We start from the raw sequence: 22,875 nt of genomic DNA, 5'->3' as shown, positions 1-22,875 counted from the left end.
GGTATGTCACAGGTCTATACAGGTTTTCCAGAAAGGAAAAAAAAAATGCTCAAAAGGCATCAAATAAAAAAAATTAATAACAAATCAAAAAAAAAAAAAAAATCTGTGGTTTACTTGCAACTTCCATGCAAATATATATGGATAACAAAGAGCTCTTCTTTCAAGGAAGATCCAATTTTCTTGCATGATTAGTTGTAAATTAGATGCTTCTTTCTGAAGCATGCAGAACAGATTCTTAATGAGTTCTTAATCACGCCAAGTTTTAAAGCAATTGATTACAAAATATTACAAAATGCTTCTAGTGCTGCTAACATTTTCAACTGTCATTTAAAGACATGCAGTGTTTAATAACACAGAGTGAGAAATCTGTTCCTTTAGGTTTAAATCATGCAGTGGACAAGCTGTAGCACATACCTAGATGAGTGAGAAGTACAACTCCATTGTGGCCATCTGACAAGAAAGAAAAATTGGCACTCTGTGTGATACAGTATACGAGCACAGTTTGACTTTAAACTCAAGCGGAGAGATGTGTCATAGATTTGAAATAGACTGAGAACATACATATATTATACTTGACTCTGTTCCTGAGCTGAAAATTGGTTCACTTTTCAGTTGACAGCAGCAGTACAATTTTCTGTGCAAAAGCTTAGAGCTGCAGCGATTAGAAAGAAAGCGAAATAATACAATATTATCTAGTCTGATTATCTGTTAATCACACACACCAAAAAAGCTCTTTCAGCCTCGCAAATATATAGTTTACCAGCCGCATTTTTAGTGTTTTCACAGTGAACAAAACAAGTCACCTGAAGACATTACAACAAAGAAACATTTTCATTTTTCTTTGACATTTTCAAATTAAAACAAAGTGTTTGCAGATTAGCTGATTAGGTGCAGAGCTACCCAAGTTCACACTAACCTGAATTACAAATAAGAGTCATGTCTTGGAAATGAATCTGTATTGATTGCAAGAGCTTTGGCAGAAGAAAAAGGGTAGTCCTTAAACTAAAATCTGCCCCTATTCCAAAACGTACTTCACTCACGTTTATCAGTGTTGCATGTGTAGGTATGAAAGCACAATGTGATATAGTGCGTGTGTCGTAGTTATTTAAGAGACGGGAACAAGCATACACAAATATGATATAGTGCGGTCATTGCTGACTGCGAGCTGTAGGCTTTCATGATAATTAGCCGGTGACTGTAATGCAGCTACGTAAATGCGCTGTGGGATCATTTGTGTCTGGTTTATTTGCTGTAGATGATCAGATCTACTTTACATGGCATCCCATTAATTTAAGTACATTATTTAAAGTACATGATTAACATGGCGTTCAGCCTATTCAATATACACATTTAAATGATACATGTGGCGTTTGAGTAAATCATTTGGTGTTTCTAGTCTTGTTAATTTTACTTTCTGACCTGAGACAAAATAGGCTGATTTTATTAGGTGTAAATTAAATTCTTTGTCTTCACCTTCCAAATTAGTACACTGGGTTAAAAGTTTGTCTGAAGCTGTTATGAGGTTGAACTTCTCTATCTATAATCTTGACAGATATTAATACTGACAGAATTTTCAAACTACCATGTCCACCAGTGGATTTAATTTACGACAAGGAAAATCAAAATCTCGACTTTCCCCAAGACTCTTGCTCTGTCCTTTTTTGATCTCCTTTTTTGTTTGTTGGGCTCCCCATCTATACATAAAATCAGCTGCTTTCCAGCCTCAGGTATGTTGTCTGTGCATTCAGGGAAATCAATTAGTGAAGCAGACCAGAAGACAAAGTCAGCCAAAATTAAACAGAGAAAACTCTTTGTACAGTGCTCGCACTGAGGATTAATAATGGATGGTAGACATGGTTTGACCTCTGTACTGAAAAAAAAACGAGCATAAGTAAATATATCTCATCCGAGTGAGTTACAAATGTGGTGCTCTTTCACCCGGAATCCTTTGTATGTCTCAGAGAGGATGAATTGACACATTTGAAGTGATTTATTAAAGAAAAGCCTGTTACAGTTACTCGCGTGGCATCGAGTGCTTAGAACTGTGCATTTTTCTGGCTGTTTAATGGATCATATTTGGGCTGTTGTTGCAAATTCATTGTACTTATCTCAACGGGAGGAAGTTACTTTTAGCACTGGAGTTTTCCAAATTAAATGGTAAATGGCCTGTATTTGTATAGCGCTTTACTAGTCCTTAAGGACCCCAAAGCGCTTTACACATCCAGTCATCCACCCATTCACACACTGGTGATGGTAAGCTACATTGTAGCCACAGCCACCCTGGGGCGCACTGACAGAGGCGAGGCTGCCGGACACTGGCGCCACCGGGCCCTCTGACCATCACCAGTAGGCAACGGGTGAAGTGTCTTGCCCAAGGACACAACGACCGAGACTGTCCAAGCCGGGGCTCGAACCGGCAACCTTACGATTACAAGGCGAACTCCCAACTCTTGAGCCACGATCGCCCAGTGGAGTGGAGACTGGTTTAGATTCTGTGCTTCATTACATTAAAATTTGGCTTTGCCACATGTTTCTGGTATGTCACAGGTCTATACAGGTTTTCCAGAAAGGAAAAAAAAAATGCTCAAAAGGCATCAAATAAAAAAAATTAATAACAAATCAAAAAAAAAAAAAAAATCTGTGGTTTACTTGCAACTTCCATGCAAATATATATGGATAACAAAGAGCTCTTCTTTCAAGGAAGATCCAATTTTCTTGCATGATTAGTTGTAAATTAGATGCTTCTTTCTGAAGCATGCAGAACAGATTCTTAATGAGTTCTTAATCACGCCAAGTTTTAAAGCAATTGATTACAAAATATTACAAAATTGCCCAAGGACACAACGGCCGACACTGTCCAAGCCGGGGCTCAAACCGGCAACCTTCCGATTACAAGGCAAATGCCCAACTCTTGAGCCACGATCGCCCTTAAGAGAAGTAGTGGGACAGCACGGTGGCACAGTGTTTTGCACTGTTCAATTCCACCCTCTGTGTGGAGTTTGCATGTTTTCTCCTGGTACTCCAGCTTCCTTCCACAGTCCAAAGACATGCTTTAGTGGGGATTGGTTAATTGGAAACTCTAAATTGCCCTTCAGAATGGTTGTCTGTATCTCTGTTAGCCCTGTGACAGGCTGGTGACCTGACCAGGGTATACCCTGCCTCTCACCCTAAGACAGCTGGGATAACCCCCCCGTGACCCTGACAAGTGGCAGAGAATGGATGGAAGAAAAGGTTGTGTAGATTTAAGACTTTTTCTGTCTAAAGAGCTTTGGCTCTAGGATATTATTGACAGAAAATGCCTCTGAAATTTGGCCTGTTTGTTAATTACTGTATATTTTAGGTCTTTAATTTTGAAAACATACACTATCAATGAATTATAATACCTGGTGATACCTATTATAGTCCAATCAATACATGATTTGAAGCATGATGTTGATATTGGGTGTTTTTTCTTTAATTTTATGGTTTTATCCCACAAATACTGGCAACGAATATTTAACAAAGCCAAGTTTTATCAGCAGAAACTTCTATCCTAAGGGCGTATTCAGTTCGAAATGAATAGGAAATGCTTAGTTGAAAGAAAAACTCACATAAGACATAAGTTGGTAGGGTAAAATGTCTAGTGCCTCAAGCAGCTGAAGAAGATATCTAATTTTCCTTTGCTGTCCACTAAAAATTGAAGGGTTACATTTGATGTATATTCTTGGTAGCATGGGTAAGTTAGAGTCATCCTGTTTTGAATAAACTGATGAGATGAAAAATAGGTAATTCTTGCCAAGTCATGCAGCTCTGGTTTGATTTCGAATCACAGCCCATGAAGAGTCATGACTTCCGCGCTCTCTCCCCAAACTTCTGCTGACTCCTCATCTCTTGGCCTCGGGGTCTTGTCGGCAGACGGTGGCATACACAGCAGAGATGTCACGCTCATTCATGTGCTGTCTGGGACTCTTAAGGCAATGGCACGGCGACAGGAACAACACATTGGTTTCCCAAAAGTGGCAGCTGAGATCAAAGTTAACTTGTTCTTGAGTACCAGATTCCCAGATGTCATGTGGGCAATAGATGGAATACAAGAACTGATAGTACAACATTTACACAAAGAGGAGGCACATCTACTCCACGGATGGCCAAGGTGTCTGTACTGTGAAGCGTTTCTTTCAAATGTAGTTTTCAGGTTCAACTCCATTTTACTCATTCAGACCACATGAGATAATTTGAATAAATCTATGTAATCCCTGTAATCTCCTAGTCTCAGCTGGTTTAATAGCTTACAAGGTTCAGCCTACAGAGATATTAACGAATTGTGTGTGGGGGGGATTAAAATATGGTGCATTGACTATATAACACAATATCCATTATTTTGGTTTCATGGCTCTAAATTACAGGCTTTAGCTAATCTGTTTGTTTCAGAATTTTATGCATTAGTTAGTTACAAGTTGGAATATAAGTTTCCTATAAGCAGTGACTGGAACGTTTGGGTGAAAGCTGTATAGAAACTGGAAACTCGGTTACAACAAATCCAACGTGGCATGAATTCTGCATTAGGCCATCAGCTAAATAGTCATGGACATAAATCTCCCACAAGCACTTGTAATTGACAACTTTCTGAAATTGTCTTAAGCCTTAAATAGCTTCCCCAGCTGATTCTAAATTTGCCATGCTGCTAATTTGCACATGTCTAAGTAAATACTTATACAAGTGTTTGGAAGTTCAGTCCTCAGAGGGCGAGTGTTTCTTAGCTGATGTGACTGATATATTGCTCTATGAACAAGCCAGCTGTCTTATTGGCCCAGACGATGGAGAAACTTCACAGGCTCATCAGAAAACCTCTTCACGCTTTAGCTATGACTTTTACTAAAGGCCACTTTCAATAAATGTCAGGCTCCAAACATTGGTAAACAGTTTTAGCTCTGATCAAATTCCAGAGGGGTGCTATACACGGTGAGGTTGCCATGTCTGCAGGATTACAAGGGTACCACTTCGGAAATGGCACATTAAACAAATGGAGCATTTCCCACTGGTGACGGCAGTATTTATTCCCACCACTGAGGAGGCCTGCCCTTTCACTTCACGTCCTGCTCAACCAAACTTTAAAACCCCTCCCCATTCCTACGCATTACTGATATGGACTTGCTTCATTCTAGTTACAAACTGCAGATTTGTGAGTGCCTGCGAGCCTGTCTGCCTTATCTGTGATATATTTCTGTGTTGTAGTAAGACACAGGAATAGACCATAAGTACAGTTTGACATTAAGGACATGCCAGGCCAAGGTGCTTTCAATCCACACGCTTCCTCAGACCATCATAGTTTGCCATTCAACATATCTATCGTCATACTACTTCCTCATTCAGACATACATAACCTTATTACTGATTTATTACTATCTTTCACATTTCATTGATCTTTTTTGTTTGTTTTATTTGTCTTTTTTTCTTTGTTAAAATAAATTGGTTATTAATTGTCCTTCACCTTGCGTCTTATCTTTCTGTCACAGCGTATGAGCCCGGCTGTGTGACAGCTTGCACCAAGTTATCGGTACATTATGTCTCCATGATTTTTCCCATTTCTCACAAAGGCAAGTTTTACTTAAACATTGATACAGAGAATTTGAAATTTAAAAAAAGGATTGCATCAATGTTTCTCCTGCTCTTTCTTTTGATGTGTACCTGTGATCTTGCTGATGTTTTTCCCTGCAATTCTGTAAAAACCTCAAACATAACTGCCATAAAGAAAGCAATGAACATGACTGTCAGCCTAACTTCACTTCTCAGTGATTGCCAACTTAATACGCAGTACTTAAAATTAAATCACCCATTATACAATGTTGTTATTATATCATCCATTTAAACGTTTGAGTTAAAGGATGTGGGATTTTGTCATTGCCAATTATGCACTGATTGCTCAAAAGAAATATGAAATCCAAGTAACACTTAAGAAAAAAGTCATGCCTTTGTTACAAAGACATACAATATAAAACATTTTCTTTGTGCGCTGTAAAATAAAATACATATTTAATTAAAAACACTTTGAAATAACCCAGCTGCTGTAAAGTCCAAACATGGTGATGAATTAACATTTCATAATAATATGTTGGATTATGTTATATTTTAGAGGAATACCAAAATATAATTACTTATTTAAAATGTTGTTATTTATTTATAGAGCATGAGTCTCTACATGAGATGATTTAAGAGGCATGGTTTAAAATATCCTTCACCGATGGAGAACTATGAAGAAAATAGAGAGAAAATTGCTCTCATAGCTCTCATAGTATGTACCGTAAGCTTTTGCTAGCTAGTAGACAACTGAGCGCTAAGATCCACAAATGAGCTAAAAGCAAAAGATAGGTAATTACAGAGTCTATAGGCCATAGAGGCCAGGATGCCCTGAAGACACGGTTTATCAGCTAGAGGCTTACATGACTAAGTAATAGTCTCTGCTTCTGGAAACTGTGTGATTTATGGCTAATAATAAGTTAGTTAATGTCCTCCTGATCCACATCTCCAATATTTTGATTGTTCATTGTCCTTATCGGTCATCGTCATCCGCGTATTGGGGGTGACTAGCCTCTGAGAAGAGATTATTGATGTTACTGTCATCAGGCGGTCACCTCGGAGTGCTCAGAGCGATGAGTACTCTTCACTGAATTGGTTTTTAATCAAAAAATCGTGTTTTAAAAACCACTGAAGCCTGTTTGCTGTGAAGAGCCTGAGTGCATGTAAAAAACACAAAAAGCAAAATGAGCAAACAAACCTAAGCAATTATGTTTCTCCAAACATAAAAAAAAATGAATGGCATGAAAATTGCGTCGAAATAAAAAAAAGGGGGGAAGTAAATGAATAGAAATGAATTCACAGCTATTTATATTTTGATTGTGTTTCTTCATTTTATCTGAATACTGTACCTTATCAAATAATGGGACATTATTACATTTCATCTTTCACAGCCGTGTGTTATGTCAGCCCAGCTGGATATTCATTGGCTGCACTCCATCAAATATGCACATATACTATAGGAGGCATGACTGAATATTAGCACAACAATGGCGAAGATAAATAAGAGGATGAAACTTTTATGAAGGATATTAAACCACCCTTATTTACCTTCTGTCACATTCCAATCAAGTTTCAAGTTTCTGTGACTTGTAGACCAGCAAAGGTCACCAATATTGATTGCATAACAACATCACTTTGGCCTTTATGAAAACACAAACACGTGTGTTAATTTATCATGCTATTCTTTGTTTGTTCATCATATTACTTTACGTAGTGAGCGGGTAAAAATGGTTGTTCATAAATACCAAACAAATTAATAATAAAACCATATGTTTATTTACTGTTCTTCTTTCTTGCAAGCTACTATACATATTCCTTGGATACAGGCGTGTATAAGTGTTTGATGAATATTTATTTAGAGATATACATGATAACTAATTCCAGTGACACGTACCGTACACGTAATGCAAACAACTTTGTCAGTTTGTTACTTGTTGATCTTTAGGCTTTGGCTCCTGTGCCGGAGTCTGCATACGCTTGGCTGTGTCATCAGTCTGGGTTCTTGGCTAACTTTGCGTTGGCATGCTCGCAAAATAAAATCAGCTGATAGTCGCAGTGTGTGCAGATGAAAACCTTTCTAACACAATGCATAATACATATAATTATAAGGTGCAGTTAGAGAATGTAGATGCTAATAATCCAGGTACCCTAGGCTGTTTTTATAGGAAGTGTAATCCAGATTGATGAATGTGTCTAGGAAGAGTTAAGAAAGAGACATACATGTATACATATGCTGCGATCATCATAGTTGAGTTCTTTGGAGGAAAACTCAATAATCCTGAACATGATCACTGGGTTCATGATTCGTCCTCTGGGGATCATGGAAATCTAAAACTTTTATGACATTCCATTGAGAAGTTTTTGAAAAACTTTCTGGACTCAAAGGTGGTTGAATGATGGCTGACTGACAGCCAAAACTGCCATGCACAAGCCGAGCTTCTATAGGGTTTGGGCTGTAAATATATTAGGTGGAAGAATTATCGTCACGCAGAGGAGGAACCTTGATTATCATCTTGTGGAGTGCGGTCCCCCTTCCCAGGCAATCTCCACTCGACAATTTAATTAATGTGACTCTGCCGACTCCATGCGACCTCATATGTGCGATCTGAACTACCCCAAAACCAACTGTGATGATTTAAATGTCTGCAAACCTTCTGGCATTAGAACACATTATGTTGAAGACAAGCTTCCAGATTTATGAAATGGATTACAAAACCCACATTATTATGGCAGCTTTAACGTTATCTGTATACAAGGGGCAGATCTGTTGTTTCTGCTTTCGGAAAATACAGCTTTAATTTGTTTTAGCAAATTCCTAGGGCCTTTTTCACATGACAGCCAATGGAGAGCGGCTGCAAGACAGATGGAAAGCAGCCACTTTGGAAGGGCCTGGCATCTTTGTTGGCGGAGGGGAGCACTTTCTAAAGTTGCAGAACATTTTAACTTTTTTAGAGTAGACAGACTGTTTTTGTTAGTTAAATAATCACAAAGAATATGTGTAGGAGGTTTCACCTTACACAGCTGACACATTATAGCTGAAAGCATGGCGGTAGAGTTAAGCTAGAGTGCTCGAGTCTTTGTTTGAACGCTGCACACCTTTTGTCTACACTTTCTTTTTTTAACAATTTTACCATGGATAAAAGAAAAAAAAATCTTCAGAGGAACACATGAAGGTTTAGCCAATTCACGGTAACACACTGCCTAGCATTACTTTGGTTATGCATGATATATTATGGCTTTATCACGATGCCTAGCAACCGCTAAAATGACCCATTCGTAGCATTTATTATGTGCTTGCAACATCTTATAAAAGTATGGTGTGAAATTAATTTCATAATTGATTTCCACGAAACTGGAATTATGTATGATATAGTCTGACTTGCCTAGCGACCACTTGCCAACAAGCTAAAATGATCCATTTGTAGGGTTTACGCACCCACAACACCTTACAAAAGCACCATATCATTTCAATTTCACAACGAAAATATCTCACTTATGTCCGCAAAACTTAAATCATGTGTGATATATGTGTGATATAGTATTATATACTATCACCACATTGCCTAGCAACTACTTAACAACAGACTAAAACCATAATACTGTAGATTCGAATATAAATAGTAGGTAAAAAAGCAAAAAATACACTTAAGCTAACTTGACAGTGAAGGGAAGAATAAATTTGAACTACAACACACTTGAAATTTGTCTGTGTTATAAAAAGTCTACTTACACATCATAGATTTATATAAAATGTATTTAATTTTTTAGGATAGACTGGTGTTCCCTGCTTTGCATTTTAGTTCACATCTTATATGATCATAGAAGCTTGATATTTCTATAATTGCCACGTACCGTCTTTGATTTAACTTTTTTCTCCCTTTTTTTAACTTGAAAGTCAAATTCTAATGAAAGGCGTACAGTAACTGCTTCAATTAATTATGATATTCTTGCACTTCTAAAAGGAACTAAGTTGACTATGCAAATGTAACTGAGTGTTATTAAGCTTTACATTTTAAGCAGGCAGTCATAATGTCAAAATAGTACATTTCAGTTTGTGATAAATTTATAAAAAATATTCATGATTAATGACCCAGGGCTATAGTCAATATGAATTTTAAACGAACACAGTGTTGGAGTGAAGTCAGAGGGCTTTTCCTTCTACTGTAGATGAACAGAGTTGGAGCAGAAAAACCATGAGTCTAGGACCATAGCTTCAGAACAGTGTGTCAAGTGATATTTATAGCCCGCCGTAGCTCATACTTTGCTGTATATCCTGCATGTGTCCTTTGCTGTAAAAATGAGGTCTTTTGTCACTTTAACAGGTATGCATGTGTTATTTTTTTCATTATGTGAGTGGATGCCTGCAGCAGTGTCACCTAAACTTTCTTTTATCTGAAAACACTTTTCCGAGCAGTCATTAAAATTCTGAGCTGGACTTGAGGGCTACACACAAACAGACTGATCCAATATTTCACTGCCAGTAATACATAGAGCTGTATAAACAATGTGCATGCATAAAAACCTTGCAAATGCCTGTTCCCCATTCGTAAGAAATTATGGCAAGGATGTGCATGCTTACTTCAGATCATTTTAGCTAAGTAAAAAAGAAAAATAAGAAGTGACACAATTTTGCATAAACCAAAACAGAGTGTGCATTGCTTATTGTCATTATATACTTCCTGTTTACACAATCAGACCTATGCAACACTTGACTATTGACTTTATAGTACAACTATTTATTCATATATACTTTTTGGCAATTGCTGGTGATATAAAAAGCCTGTTCTTCAGCCTGACTTAATAGGCTCTGAACTAGTCTCTCATTTCTTTTTTTTCATTATGTTTTTTTTTTTGTTTGTGATTCCAGAACAGAATCTAACATACTTGTCTTTAAATACTTCATTGTTTCTTTCTTCACAAGTTTGATGTTGTCTTCATATTCAAGTCTAATTGCTTCTTTTAAAATAGATACAAACAATGAAATAAAGAATGGTTTACAGCCAGTAAATGTAGGGTGTTTTTTCCATGTACAAAACGAATATGTCTGCACAGTTTGCCAGTGTTATTAGAAACAGTCTCATACATAAAAGTTTAGACATGGTTCTCATAAACAAAATGAGCTGTCGTGGTTATTTTCAACGCTACGTTTGCACACAGCTACATTGTTGCCAAATTGTCTACAGATCTATGATCTATATGTCACATGTAGAAGCTTATGATCAATACAACTCTGAACACAGTTAAAACCAAGTAGAATGTAACTCCTGTTGCAAAGCAACATATTTTGTGCATTAATTTGTAGTTTCATATTGCTGATCCTTGGCGTGTTGTAATTTCAGTCAAATCTGGAGACAGAGTTAAAATATTCTTTTCATTTTATCTTCCCCGTCACTGTAACAAATTTGGAGCATGAGTTTGTGGTTTAATAATGCTTCCTTTCACCGAAAATAACTTAGTAACCAGTCATTTCTTCACAAGTAGTGTAAACACGTTAGACTGGGTGGTTGTTTTTATACACAGATCTTCTAATTTATATGTACAAGTGTATGGTCATGGTCAAAAAGAAAGTGCACTCTCAAGGAAAACACACTGTCACAGAAGCTAAAATAACAGTTTGCAGTCTGGCACATTCAGGTGTTTGGCAACAAAGTGCCAATAATGAGGAAAATCAGTAATGACAATATATGTATATGTATGTATATATATATATATATATGGCAGCAAAGTTGCATCATATCGAACCACAAAGACTTTTGCCATAATTCACAGCACCACATTTAGTGAAAACCAAGTACAACTCTGAAGCATGGTAGCGGAGTAGTGATGATTTGGGCTTGTTTTGCAGCCACACTGGGCGGCTTGCAGTCACTGTCTCTACCATGAACTGCTAAATATACTCTAGAATCAATTGTGAGGCCATCAGCTTCACTGCGAGGCCATGCAACAGGACAACTATCCCCCAAAAAGCAACAAATCTGCAACAGAATGGCTGAAAAAGAAAAGAAACAAGGTGTTGCAACGGCTCAGTCAAAGTTAAAACCTCAACCTGATTTAAACACTGTAGCAGGACCTTAAGAGAGCCGTTAATAAAAATATCTGCAAAACTCAATGAACTGAACAAATGTTATAGAGGAGAACGGGCCAGAATTTCTTCCTTCAGATTTAGCTTTTGCTTTTATTAAATAAATAATGGCAGAGTATATTATATGTCTAAAGGTTGCAGTTACCTTTAGACATGTTAATTATTTATAATCTTCCTCATGTGTGAAACCTTACAACGCACATACTTTCTTTTTACTGTGACTATATATATATATATATGTGCATTTATTCAATATGCTCTTTTTTTTAAACTATTGTAGGCCACTGACAACTACGGTATACAGCCAGGAAGGTTCTTGATACAGTCTAATTTCAGTTCATATTCTGTCAGTTTCAATAAAATCCTCACACGTGTCATAAATTAACTGGATTTCTGTTTTTTGAGGGACTCTAATATTTGGCAGCATCCAGATTCTATTAAAACACAATTGGCAACAGCTTTTTTTCTATGTAAACCTAAACTCTATAATCTGTGCATAAAGACATGTTAAATGCAGCTCTAATCTCTCTAATCACATCTAATAAATCTCTGTTCAACCACTTCTAGCTATTTAAGAAATATTAACTGTGCACTGTATGGATACATGAAACTAATGAAACACCTTAGGATAATAAAAACATATTGAAAGGTTAGATGCAGATTGTGTCTCCACCATCTTTTAATAATGCTGCATTCACATTGATACTGGCCTCAACCTCAATGTTAAAATGGTTACCTTTGTCACATCAGGACTTTGATGTTTTCTTCTGAAACAGTGTCCAGTTTATTGGCCTCTCTTTTTTCTTTTTTTGGCTCAGATAACCTGCAGACGAGATGAATAATAAAGTCCAGCATGCCACGGTGATTCCTTATATCGACACCACCTGATATGGAAATACACTTTTCTTCTCACCTTTTCTCCTTTTCATTTAATCCATCAATAGGCTGTCAGTTATAGGCTGTACTCACTTGCACATGAAAATAAAGAAGGAAAAAAAAATGCTGCAATGATAGCATCTAAGAAGCCTTTTTGTGACAAAAGAGCTTTGATTCCCTCCCCCATAATACTTTGAAAAGGATGCCTATTCCTGTCTTCCATTTATGTGCATCACTGTGATGAGGGCAGCTGAATGCCACACACACATACACACACGTAAAATAAAAAATAAAATAAAGTGAAAGCTTGCCCTGATTGCTGGCTTGATTACTTTCATTGATGTGGATGACAAATCGGCATGGTGGCAAGACTGGCAAAGCAGAAAAGGCAGCAGGGCACCAGACTGAAAGGCCCTGGAAGCACTCCTGCATGTCTTTAATTAACATGTGCGTGTCAAGGGATCGTCCAAAAATGGCCTCATTGTGCTCAAGTAAATTAAGAAAATCTCTATCCCTGCATCTCTTTCTGTGAAAGGAGTCTAGTTTTTCATTCCTGTGCCGCTGCGTGTAAATGTATCTGTCTGCTTATTTATGTTTCGCATTTTCTTTTGAAGGGACTAGAGATTTGCTACATTCACATTAGCACTGACACAGCTGCTTAGTACTTCTGTTCAACAATCAAAATTTAATTTGTACATTTTCTAATGCACAGCTTGCAGTGTTGATGTCTGTAGTATAGTTAGATTTTGCAAAGGCGCTTAATTTGGGATATCAAATTTACAAAGCTATAATTACATTGTCTAGTAACCTTTTAGCTGCATGGATAATCTCATGAGAGGTGAGGATATGCTAAGTTAAAGATACCTTCAAGCAAAAGGATTGTTCAAAACTAAATAGCAGATAAGCTGAGTTTTGACTTTTGATAATTCAAATAGGCACGAGTCTAAACCAAAACCAAAATAAATCTTTTGTCTTGTCATTCAGTGAATTAATGTTTTGTGTACATTTATAAAGTTATCAAAAAAAAATATCCGTTCTTGCTATATCAATATGATGCCATTTACTACTTTTTGATAAAGCAAGTGCTTTTTTTCTTTTTTTGATAACTTTCCCTTACACGACACAGACGGCTCCATTGTTTCCTGTCAGAACTGATCGTTTCATTTCGTCAAATGCAATGCTTCTTGTGCACCGCAGGCAACGAGTGCATTGTGCCTCAGGGTTGTATTAGGCACAGACTAATGTATGATTAAACATAACAAAACCCGCCACTCATGTTAGTTTTTGATTTACTGCTTATTTATTCACAGAAACACGAATGACTGATCTAATAGGAATCCAGATAAGAAGCTGGATTTGAAACAAACAGAAAAAACAATGTGTGTATACGTTTTCTTTTTTGCATTAGCGATCTTGACTGTAGCTGTTAAGGTCTATTTTTCAGAAAATCCCAATTCAATTTCCCCACACCGAAACAGAGCTATTATCTCTTTTGTGTCATGACTCAGCCAGCAGGTGCAGATATGAGCCACCGCTGTCTGATGGAAACAGAACGTATAAATGGCAGTCAGAATTCTGAAAATCATTTTTCTGACTTTGACTGAAAGCCGATTCTCTTATGAGAACAATCGCCACATCTGAGAGAAGGCAACGAATCCTGCCGTATTTCTGAAAACTGCTTCTCAGCTTTTTTATATTTATCCTCTAAAAGAGCTGTCTGCACTTGCTTTGTACCTGCTGTCAAGCCATCACATGCATCTGTTTGTACAGACTGAAGTCTATTAAACAGCATTCTTGTACCATTTTGAATCAGCTTATTTGAAAATAGAATGAATGAAAAAAAGAGAAATTCTCCTAAATTACAAAAACGTGTATTGGGTTTTTTTCACGGAAAATAAACTGACACTTCAGTTACTTCAGCTTATATTTCAACTGCTGCCACTGCCAACATACACACTTCAGCTTTTCCCCTCAACTGACAGTGCAACTGCTTTTATCTCTTACACAGCTGGCAACTCAACCATCTTAAAAGTGTGTTCAGACAGAAAGTGAAGGAAATGTTTTTGCCTTTTGCCCTTCTTATAAATTGTATCTGATTGTGACGCCACTACGTATTTACTACAAACAACCAATAGACCACCTTTATGCTAGCTGTGTTGTAACTAGCGAGACACGAGTGTACAAAAGAGAAAGAAATTCAAGCTTACTTCTTCCATGAATCCAAAACTGATCCAACTACAAAAGCTGCATGGCATTCGGTCTGAATACGCAGGTATATTTCAACAAATGCTCTCATTACCTCAGCATAAAATGACAGTTTTTCTAATATTCTTCCTGAAAAGAATTCAGACTTTATTTTAGAGTTGAGTCATTACAGAATAAGATTAGAGTCATGACTTTTAACATACTTTTTTTCTCAGAATTTGAAAAAAAGAGAATTAAAAAAGGCAACATTTTTGATTTTAATCTCAGCATTTGAAGGGTTTTTTTTTCTCAGAATCATAAAAAAGTGAGAATTTTGATAAAAAGTCAAGGATTTATCTTGAGTGGTGAGTCATACAGAACACATGTTACTGTCAGATTTTGTCTTAGGTTTTTAGTCATCGATTTTTTTCTGCTGATTTATGAACAATTTTCTAATAATGAAAAGAGACAAATTTTAAAAAAAGCTACATTTCTTTGCACGACTAACACTCACACAAATATGGTCTACGCACATCATAAGATGTGACATTTATTATATTCTTTCCAAGAGCCTTTCAGCTTGGCAAAATCAAATAAAACACTCAAAAACTTGAAAACAGCGCTAAAAGAATAAACCAAACTAATCAGAAATTATCTTAATAATGGAAATGTGTTAAACTTACACTAATGTGAAGACACCATTTATTATACTTAAGCACAATAAGGAAACAACTTCAGGGGTGCAGATCCCATGCATCTGTACGCCACTGTGTGATAGCTAACAGTCTCTCCATGGCGATCGCTAATTCCCCACCTCGCAACTTGAAATGAAAGAAGGGAGGCTGCGCTACTGAGCCTCTCTCAAAGCACAGCACCATGGCTACTCACCAGAACATGGCCGAGTGAATAGATGAAAAGCCAAGCATGTCGAGAGCTGATGTCAGTGACAGCTACACTGAAGCCTCTGTCTACATTTTTAGCTTTTTTCCCTCCCAGAAAGGCCCTTTGTCCTGTCTGTGTACTTATTTTATTTGAGTTTCACGTATGCTTTCATTAATGACTCTGAGCTCCTGTTAGTTTCACATATAGCATGTGTTTAGTGTCCAGACATAATGCTAATTTAATGGCAATTCCTGTTTGTAAGTATGCTATTGTGTAGAATATGATTTGTAGTGGGTTAAGGCTTCATGTGCACCATCAGTTTCTCAACAGGAAACAATGTCAGAGTGCACCGTTTTCAGTGTTTCACATTTTTCTTTCTTTTGAGATACTGCACTACCTTGCTAGAAGGCAACCTGTTGAGCCCTGATCTTCAAGCAGCTCTGTGAAATATCTTGAGGGCGATGCCTGATTAAGGGCTCTTGAGCAACAGCTGAGGCTGTTTAAGTGTACAGGATTGAGTATTGCTCACAGGCTGCCTGTAGGTATTGATGTTTATATCCATTTTAGGTTGTTCAGTCCACTGAACAGAAGAAACACCTTCTGAAAAAACATCCAAAGCTTGAAGCATGCATCTTTTTATTTGTATTTTCTTTTATGAGACTTTGAGACAAAAGGATTAAACATTATTCAAGCACTACATGCATTTTTTTTGTTTGACTCAATGGTGAAAATGAAAATTCAAATGCTAGAATAATTTGAAAATGTTGTGCAGTAGTTTTAGTAAAAGGACAAGCGTGAATCAGTGGGTTGTTATGGGTTCTTTCATGCTTTTTACCCTTCTCCCTCGCTACAAGGTAAACAAGCAAACACAAAGCTAACAGGCTGGTCCCTGGAGAACTGCCTGCATACAAAGTGATGATAACTGTCAGCAATGATTTCAGAAGGGTTCGTGTTCAGATCCCACCCCTCCTTCACAATCCCTGGGAGCGCCTTTGAGCTACACTGCCGCGCAGCACCGTGCCGCATGCTGTGTTACACTCACCTCGGGGGAAGCGAAGAAAAGAATAACAGGAGTTTACATTTTAGCAAATATGGTGCTGAGGGAAAGGAACAAGAGTTGAAACTTCAAAAAGCACCTGAAAATTAGCAGCAAAATGGATTCGATTAATGATAGTGAAAAATTATTTGACTTGGCTGTACTTTTAAAAAACCTCACCAAAGTAATACATATTTTATGCAGTCTGCAGTTTTGGACTGAGTGTGTGGAGCCAAACGCTGGACTCTTCTGTGTTCTTCTTATGCAAGCAGAGCTGGAAATGTTGCAAACCAAACAGTGCACTGAAAAGACCACATACTGCGCTTGACCCCCGACCCTGCTTGCATACTTTGTGGCCTGTCTGCTTTGTCCTTCTTGTCCATGGCATTTACCGGAAACAAACTGCTACGGATGGCTTCCTCGAGATTAAATGTTGACTCTCCCCAAGACTGACAATTTACCTTAGGTTTGTTCCTGACAGCAGGAGACGGTGAATAAACACAGTAGGCTCCATAAGAGGCATATGCATGCTTAGGCCTGAGGACACAGCCACTGCAATCATCATGGCCTCAGTGCTGAATCCATCAGCAGGCTGATGGATTCCATTAATAAAAGACCTTTGGTGTTATATCCTCTCTTAAGCTTATACTCCGTCAGCACCACCGAAATAATATTGACCTAATCATTCTCTGCCCTTGTGTGCTGAAATACCATTGTTATTTATACCGTAATGAGATGTTGACATTTACAGATAAATTGAAAGACGAGTTTCATTATTGTCTACTCAACTACGCTTATCTCTCTCTCTCTCTATATATATATATATATATATATTGAGAAAGTGCTGAAAAACATTTTTCTCTGTTGCTGCAGGGGAAAGTACAGTAACTGTACTTTTTCTGGTCTTAAGCTCTGGGTCAGGTGCGGTAAGGATATTAAAAGTTTTGTAGCATCAAAGAAGTTCTGGCGAACCATCAGACGGCTCTAGAAGGTAGAGGCCAGGCCTTTGCCCTGACTTTTTTCATCATTGATAGTTAGCTGCTGATCTCAGCTGGGGATCATACAAGGGAAGAATTCCTCAACCTACATGTCACGTTATCTAAGAGAAAGATATGCCGGGAAACTATTTTTGAAGCTCATTTCTCTGGTGGAGTTTATGAAACTAGTAAAGAAGCACCGCAGGGGAATTTTGCTAAGCATGGAGAAAATTTCCTCAGGGATGCAAAGTACTCTAGCTGTTTTCTGGCTGTCATTGGGAATGTGCATTTTCAGTATCACTTTAAGGTCAGGCTCCTGGAGGAAACAGACCAGTCTGACAAGGATGTTGACAAGGAGATTTCACGTGATGTATCTCAGATTGAGGAGGAGCAGAAGTTGATCATGTCATTGCTACCAAAAGTCACTGCAAGGAGTTTCTCTTTGGAGTTTGCACAGCCACTTTGTGAGAGATTTATATTGGTGTTCACTAGATTTTTGGAGGTATTGCTGAATTTGCAACAAGCAGCTGTAAAGCTATTTAAATAAAGATTTAGTTCAATTTTATCTTTAAAGCGAGGACAAAAGCTATGTCTTACTTCCAATTGGACAACAAGGTCTTAAAGGATACCAGTGTTCATGAACTGTCACGGTTCTGGGTCCGTCGGACCCAGTATTTTGAGTTGTGTTTTGGTTTAATTTTGCATCATGGATTGTTTTCTTGTTCTCTTGTTGTGGTTGTGATGATTATTATTTGAGTTTCATGTTTCTGTTATCCATGTTTTAGGAATTGTGGTTTCATGTATAGTTCAGTTCCATGTGTCATTTTCTGTCTCTCTGTGTTGAGTCCATGTTTCCTGTTTTATTGTGAAAGTCTTTGTCTTATGTTAGTGTGTGCAGCTTTGTTCCCCATGTCTCGTTAGCCCTGATCTCTCCCAGCTGTGTCTCCCTCCTGTTGCCGATTCCCCCGTTACTACCCTGTGTGTGTATATAAGCCCTGTGTTTTCCCATGCTCGGTGTCGCGTCGTACCATCAATTTATGCCTGTGTGGTTTTTGGTCTCAGTGTTCAGTCCTCACTTCATGTTTTGTTTTCTTGCCAGCAATAAAGCTGAGGTTTTTGAGTTGCATTCCGTTTTCCGAGTCCTGCATTTGGATCCTCATCTCTGCCTGCCCGCACACAGAGCCGTGACATGAACAGCAAATCTGAAACCTGCTATATGTCTCTAGGAATTGATTAACACTGAAATAGAAATAGACAATGCTGAATAGTCCTTTGCTTGCACATATAAACAGTATTTTAAATTTACTTTGATAGAGTTTTACCTGACATGAGATGTTTATGTCTAGGTTTCATTAACAGCAGATGGTGTACTATAAAGTTTCCATTTTCAGGTAGCCGTGATAGGTGTTTGTTGTAGTCCCATTAATCTGTTCATCCACCCTGACTGCATCCATTGACCCCTACATCTTGTCTCCTCGCTGATGATGTTGTACTGTAGACTTTATGAGACATTCACAGTGTACCCTCTACTCTGTACCCATCACAATTAAATCAAACAATCAAGATGTGATTGAAGTGTAGACTTTAAGCTTTAATTTAAGGGGTTTAAAAAAAGTATCGCATTTACTGTTTAGGAATTACAGCCATTTTTACACAGATTCAGCCATTTTCCGAGGCTCAAAAGTAGTATGTAGGACAGTATGTAAGTAGGACAATTAACTGACAAGCCTGCCTCATTTTTCAAATCAAGATGAACTTGTTCTAGAATGATGGAAAGAGAAAAGTATGGAAAACGAAAGAAGGAGTTTAGAATCTCAAGCAGACATGGTGGAGCCTGTGTTATGGCATGGGAATGTATGTCTGCCAGTAAAACCATTCAGCTTGAATTCATGGGATTGCTGACCAAAGTTCCAGGATGGCTGCATAGTGATTCACAGTGCAAATGGATGATGATCCAAAGTGTCCTGCCAAAACAACCAAAGAGTTTCTTAAACCAAGTGGCTTAATCTTCATTGACCCATTCATTTGACTTCAATCCAGTAGAGCATGCTTTTCAGTACCTGAAGATAAAACTGAAGCAAAAGAGACCTGCAAGCAAGCAACAGCTGAAGTTGGCTGCAGTAAAGACCTGGCAGGAGGAAACTAGCATTTAGTGATGTTGACAGCCTGCAAATGATTTTCATCCAAATATCAAAAACAATCCTTGTATTTGAAATTATGTTAGTTCCTTCATATTATTTTGAGCCTCTAATGGAGGACAGTATAAAGAATGATGTGAAAATTGCTGTGGACTCTTAATAAAATACTTTTTTTTCACCCCCTTAAATTAAACATTCAAGTCTGCACTTCAATCACATCTTGGTTGCTTGATTTAAAAGCACTCTGCCAGTGTACAGAAACAAAATTTCACTGTCCATATACTTTTAGACCTAACTGTAGAAGGAGAAGGTCAGCACAGTAAAACGTGATGATGTGGTATATTGCCAAGAAGTCAAGTGAACAGCTGTTCTATCTCATGTCACAATTTTGAGCATGACTTTTGATATTCTGTCATTTCAATACGGCTTTGGCTCTGGCTGTAAGAATCCAAAGTTTACTTCTTCCAAGAAAACCAACTCTACAGTATCAAGAAACACACTTTTCTGATATATCCTGTAGCTCTGAAAGTAAATCTGATGTTATAGAAATACCATCAAGGTGGTCTGATCATATGCTACAAATTAGGGTGTGGAGTTTAAATGAAGTGAGCATTTCAAAGGCCAGAGACATTAATGAAAGATACAGGACAGCTACATTAAGAGCTCTTGTGTTTTCAAAGCTTGAGTCCTTCGATTTTATATAAGTGCAGTACTCGCTGACTAAAGCAGCCGTTTACCTTTGCGAAGTTTATCTTCCAATCATTGCCGGTGTGTACCTAATACTTTTCAGAAGCTGTTTGTCTCCAGTCTTTTGCAGAGGAAGGACGCTGGAACAAAAACACAGACAGACAAAACCCAGACATAGCTGATATTATTGTTCTCAAGATTGAGGTTGAGACTTGAAGTGCGTTCATTACTGCCACAACTTTTTCATATACACTTTTAAACACTGAATATCAAGAATCAGATGTTCTGTCATGTCAAAGATGATGAAGTAAAGGCAGAAATATCCACTGTCCTAAATACTTATAGCAAAAAAAAAAGGTCAGTCTGCCCGTTACTAAACTCCAGCTAACTACTGCCTTCCCCTAAGATACGCATCAGTGCTGTGTGGATGTGGAGTGGATGTCCATCACACAGCTCTAACTTCAAACAGGATTATTCAGGACTGGTTACTTGTCCTGATAATTTGAATTTCTTTCTCCAGAAGTGTTGAAGGAATATTTTGTTGGAGTTGTACTTTGAGAAAGGGTCTTTATTTATTTTATTTTTTTTTTGTGTCCCGTTTGGATCTTTAGCCATCAGAATTGTTGTCTTAAGGCCAAGAAAGATGCCAAGCGGATTTATTTTACCAAGTGGATCATCATGGCCTTGCCATATTGGTCCATTTGATTGACCTTTATTATAATTATGTATTTATTTTATTTTCGGTTGCTACAAACGGGACAGACGTGACTGGGGGATAGGACAGGGAGAAAGAATGAAAGAAAGAGAGGGAGAGAAAGAAAATCAAAGGGGAGAAGAGACGGTGAGAAGGGGGGGAAGAAAGGAAAAAACAAACAAACAAACAAAACACCTGGATCACCTGTATGGAGAAAAAAAACAGAAGAGAAAGCAAACAACAAAGAGCAACATAATAAAAACAGCACCATCACAATAAACTAGCTAGCAGTAGATAACAGTAGATACTAAATAATAAACGATATTGTGCAGCACGCAAGATAGACAGCGCACAATGTGCTTTGAGGCAGCAGCCAAGAAAGGTGTAGTCCGCGTCTGTGAACACCCGTGTGTACACCTGTGTGCATACCTGTGTGGATCAGCATGCTTGTATTCCAAAGGTTTCTCCATGTAACGATCTGCTAGGGAGTGTGGGGAGCCATAGCCCCGTCCACCAGGGTATGAAGCAGGTATGGAGGAGATCCAGGCCCCAGATATCCAGAGGCCCCAGAGTACAAGGACCCGAGGAGGACCACCAAAGGGGGGGGGAACCGTGCCACCCTCCTGGGAAGAGCTGAGTAGAGCCCCAAACGAGAGGTCACCCCGCAGCTACGGAGCAGAGGCCAGAGGGGGTTGCAGTGGCGTGCCCGCGGGCTCCGCCGGCAGCCAGCTGTGCCAGAGAGGACCGAGCTTCAGGCCCAGAGGCCAGAGGCCTGAGGGCATCCCACCCCCCGGAAGGAGCCCAGCCGGGCCACAGGCGCCCGGCCCCGCCAATCGGCCACCAGGAGTGAGCCGGTACATGCATGAGCGCCCAGCCCCAGATGACAAGGACCACCAACACACCAACGTCTAAGGGCATCAGCCACCGGCAGGGAGTGTGGTGAGGGGAGATAGGCCTCCGTACTTTAGAGGGCCTGAGATGTACCCAGAGAGGTTGAGTCTAAGACCCAACCTGACATATAGACACAGACAAACAGGCACACGCGGACACAGACGTGCATTCCCACCCCCATATGCACAACCAAATACTCGGCACTCACCCAACGTGTAGACAGACACAAATAGACACTGCACAGACAGTCGCACTCCCCAAACATACTCTATATCCCAGGTCCAGGTACCCCCGCCCCCAGAGGGGCAAGCCGCACCTAGACCCAGGAGATGTAACCCTTCTCTCTGGGGTGGAGGCAAGCGGACCACCTCCTTATCTGCAGTAGCAGGGAGGCCCCGCATCCCAGACCCCAGTCTGACGGCCAGCACCTCCTCCCAGCCCCCCAGCCCTGACGGCTAACAGAACCGGGGTGAGTGAAGACCTCAAACCTCCCTACGCCCGCTCATATGTAATGTTGTTGTGTGCTGTTCTAAAGTGCATTTAAAACTCAGGAGAGCATGGTACTAGCTTCCTCTCAGAGAGCAGCACGGCTCCTCCCGAAAACCCTCAGTGTCTAAATGCATTTAAAATTGAGGGTAGGGCACCAGCGCCAGAGGTGGGTTGGAGTACAACGACCATCCTCTGGATGCTGTAAAACGTGCCCACCCCCAAGGCCCTATATGTATGTGTTATGTGAGAGTGTGAGTAATGTGGATGTCTAGGTTGCAGAATAAAATTGAGGCACAGGCGGCCAGAAGGGGACAGAGGGGGAGTGCCTCCCCTGCACCCTGGTGACATACCTGCACCCCAAGCCCTGCGTGTGTGGGTGGGTG

General features: G+C 39.0%; 1 protein-coding gene across 1 annotated transcript in view; it reads left to right on the top strand.

Annotated features, from left to right (window-relative positions):
- Positions 1–22,875, top strand: part of LOC146380511 (cadherin-7-like) — a 115,060-nt gene that overhangs the window by 19,992 nt on the left and 72,193 nt on the right. The window lies entirely within an intron of this gene.

The sequence above is a fragment of the Perissodus microlepis genome, chromosome 9, assembly GCF_051167445.1.
Source record: "Perissodus microlepis isolate ML-2025 ecotype Zambia chromosome 9, ASM5116744v1, whole genome shotgun sequence".
NCBI lineage: Eukaryota > Metazoa > Chordata > Actinopteri > Cichliformes > Cichlidae > Perissodus > Perissodus microlepis.
The sequence above is the reverse complement of the archived record's forward strand: the minus strand, read 5'-3'. Positions and strand labels throughout refer to the sequence as shown.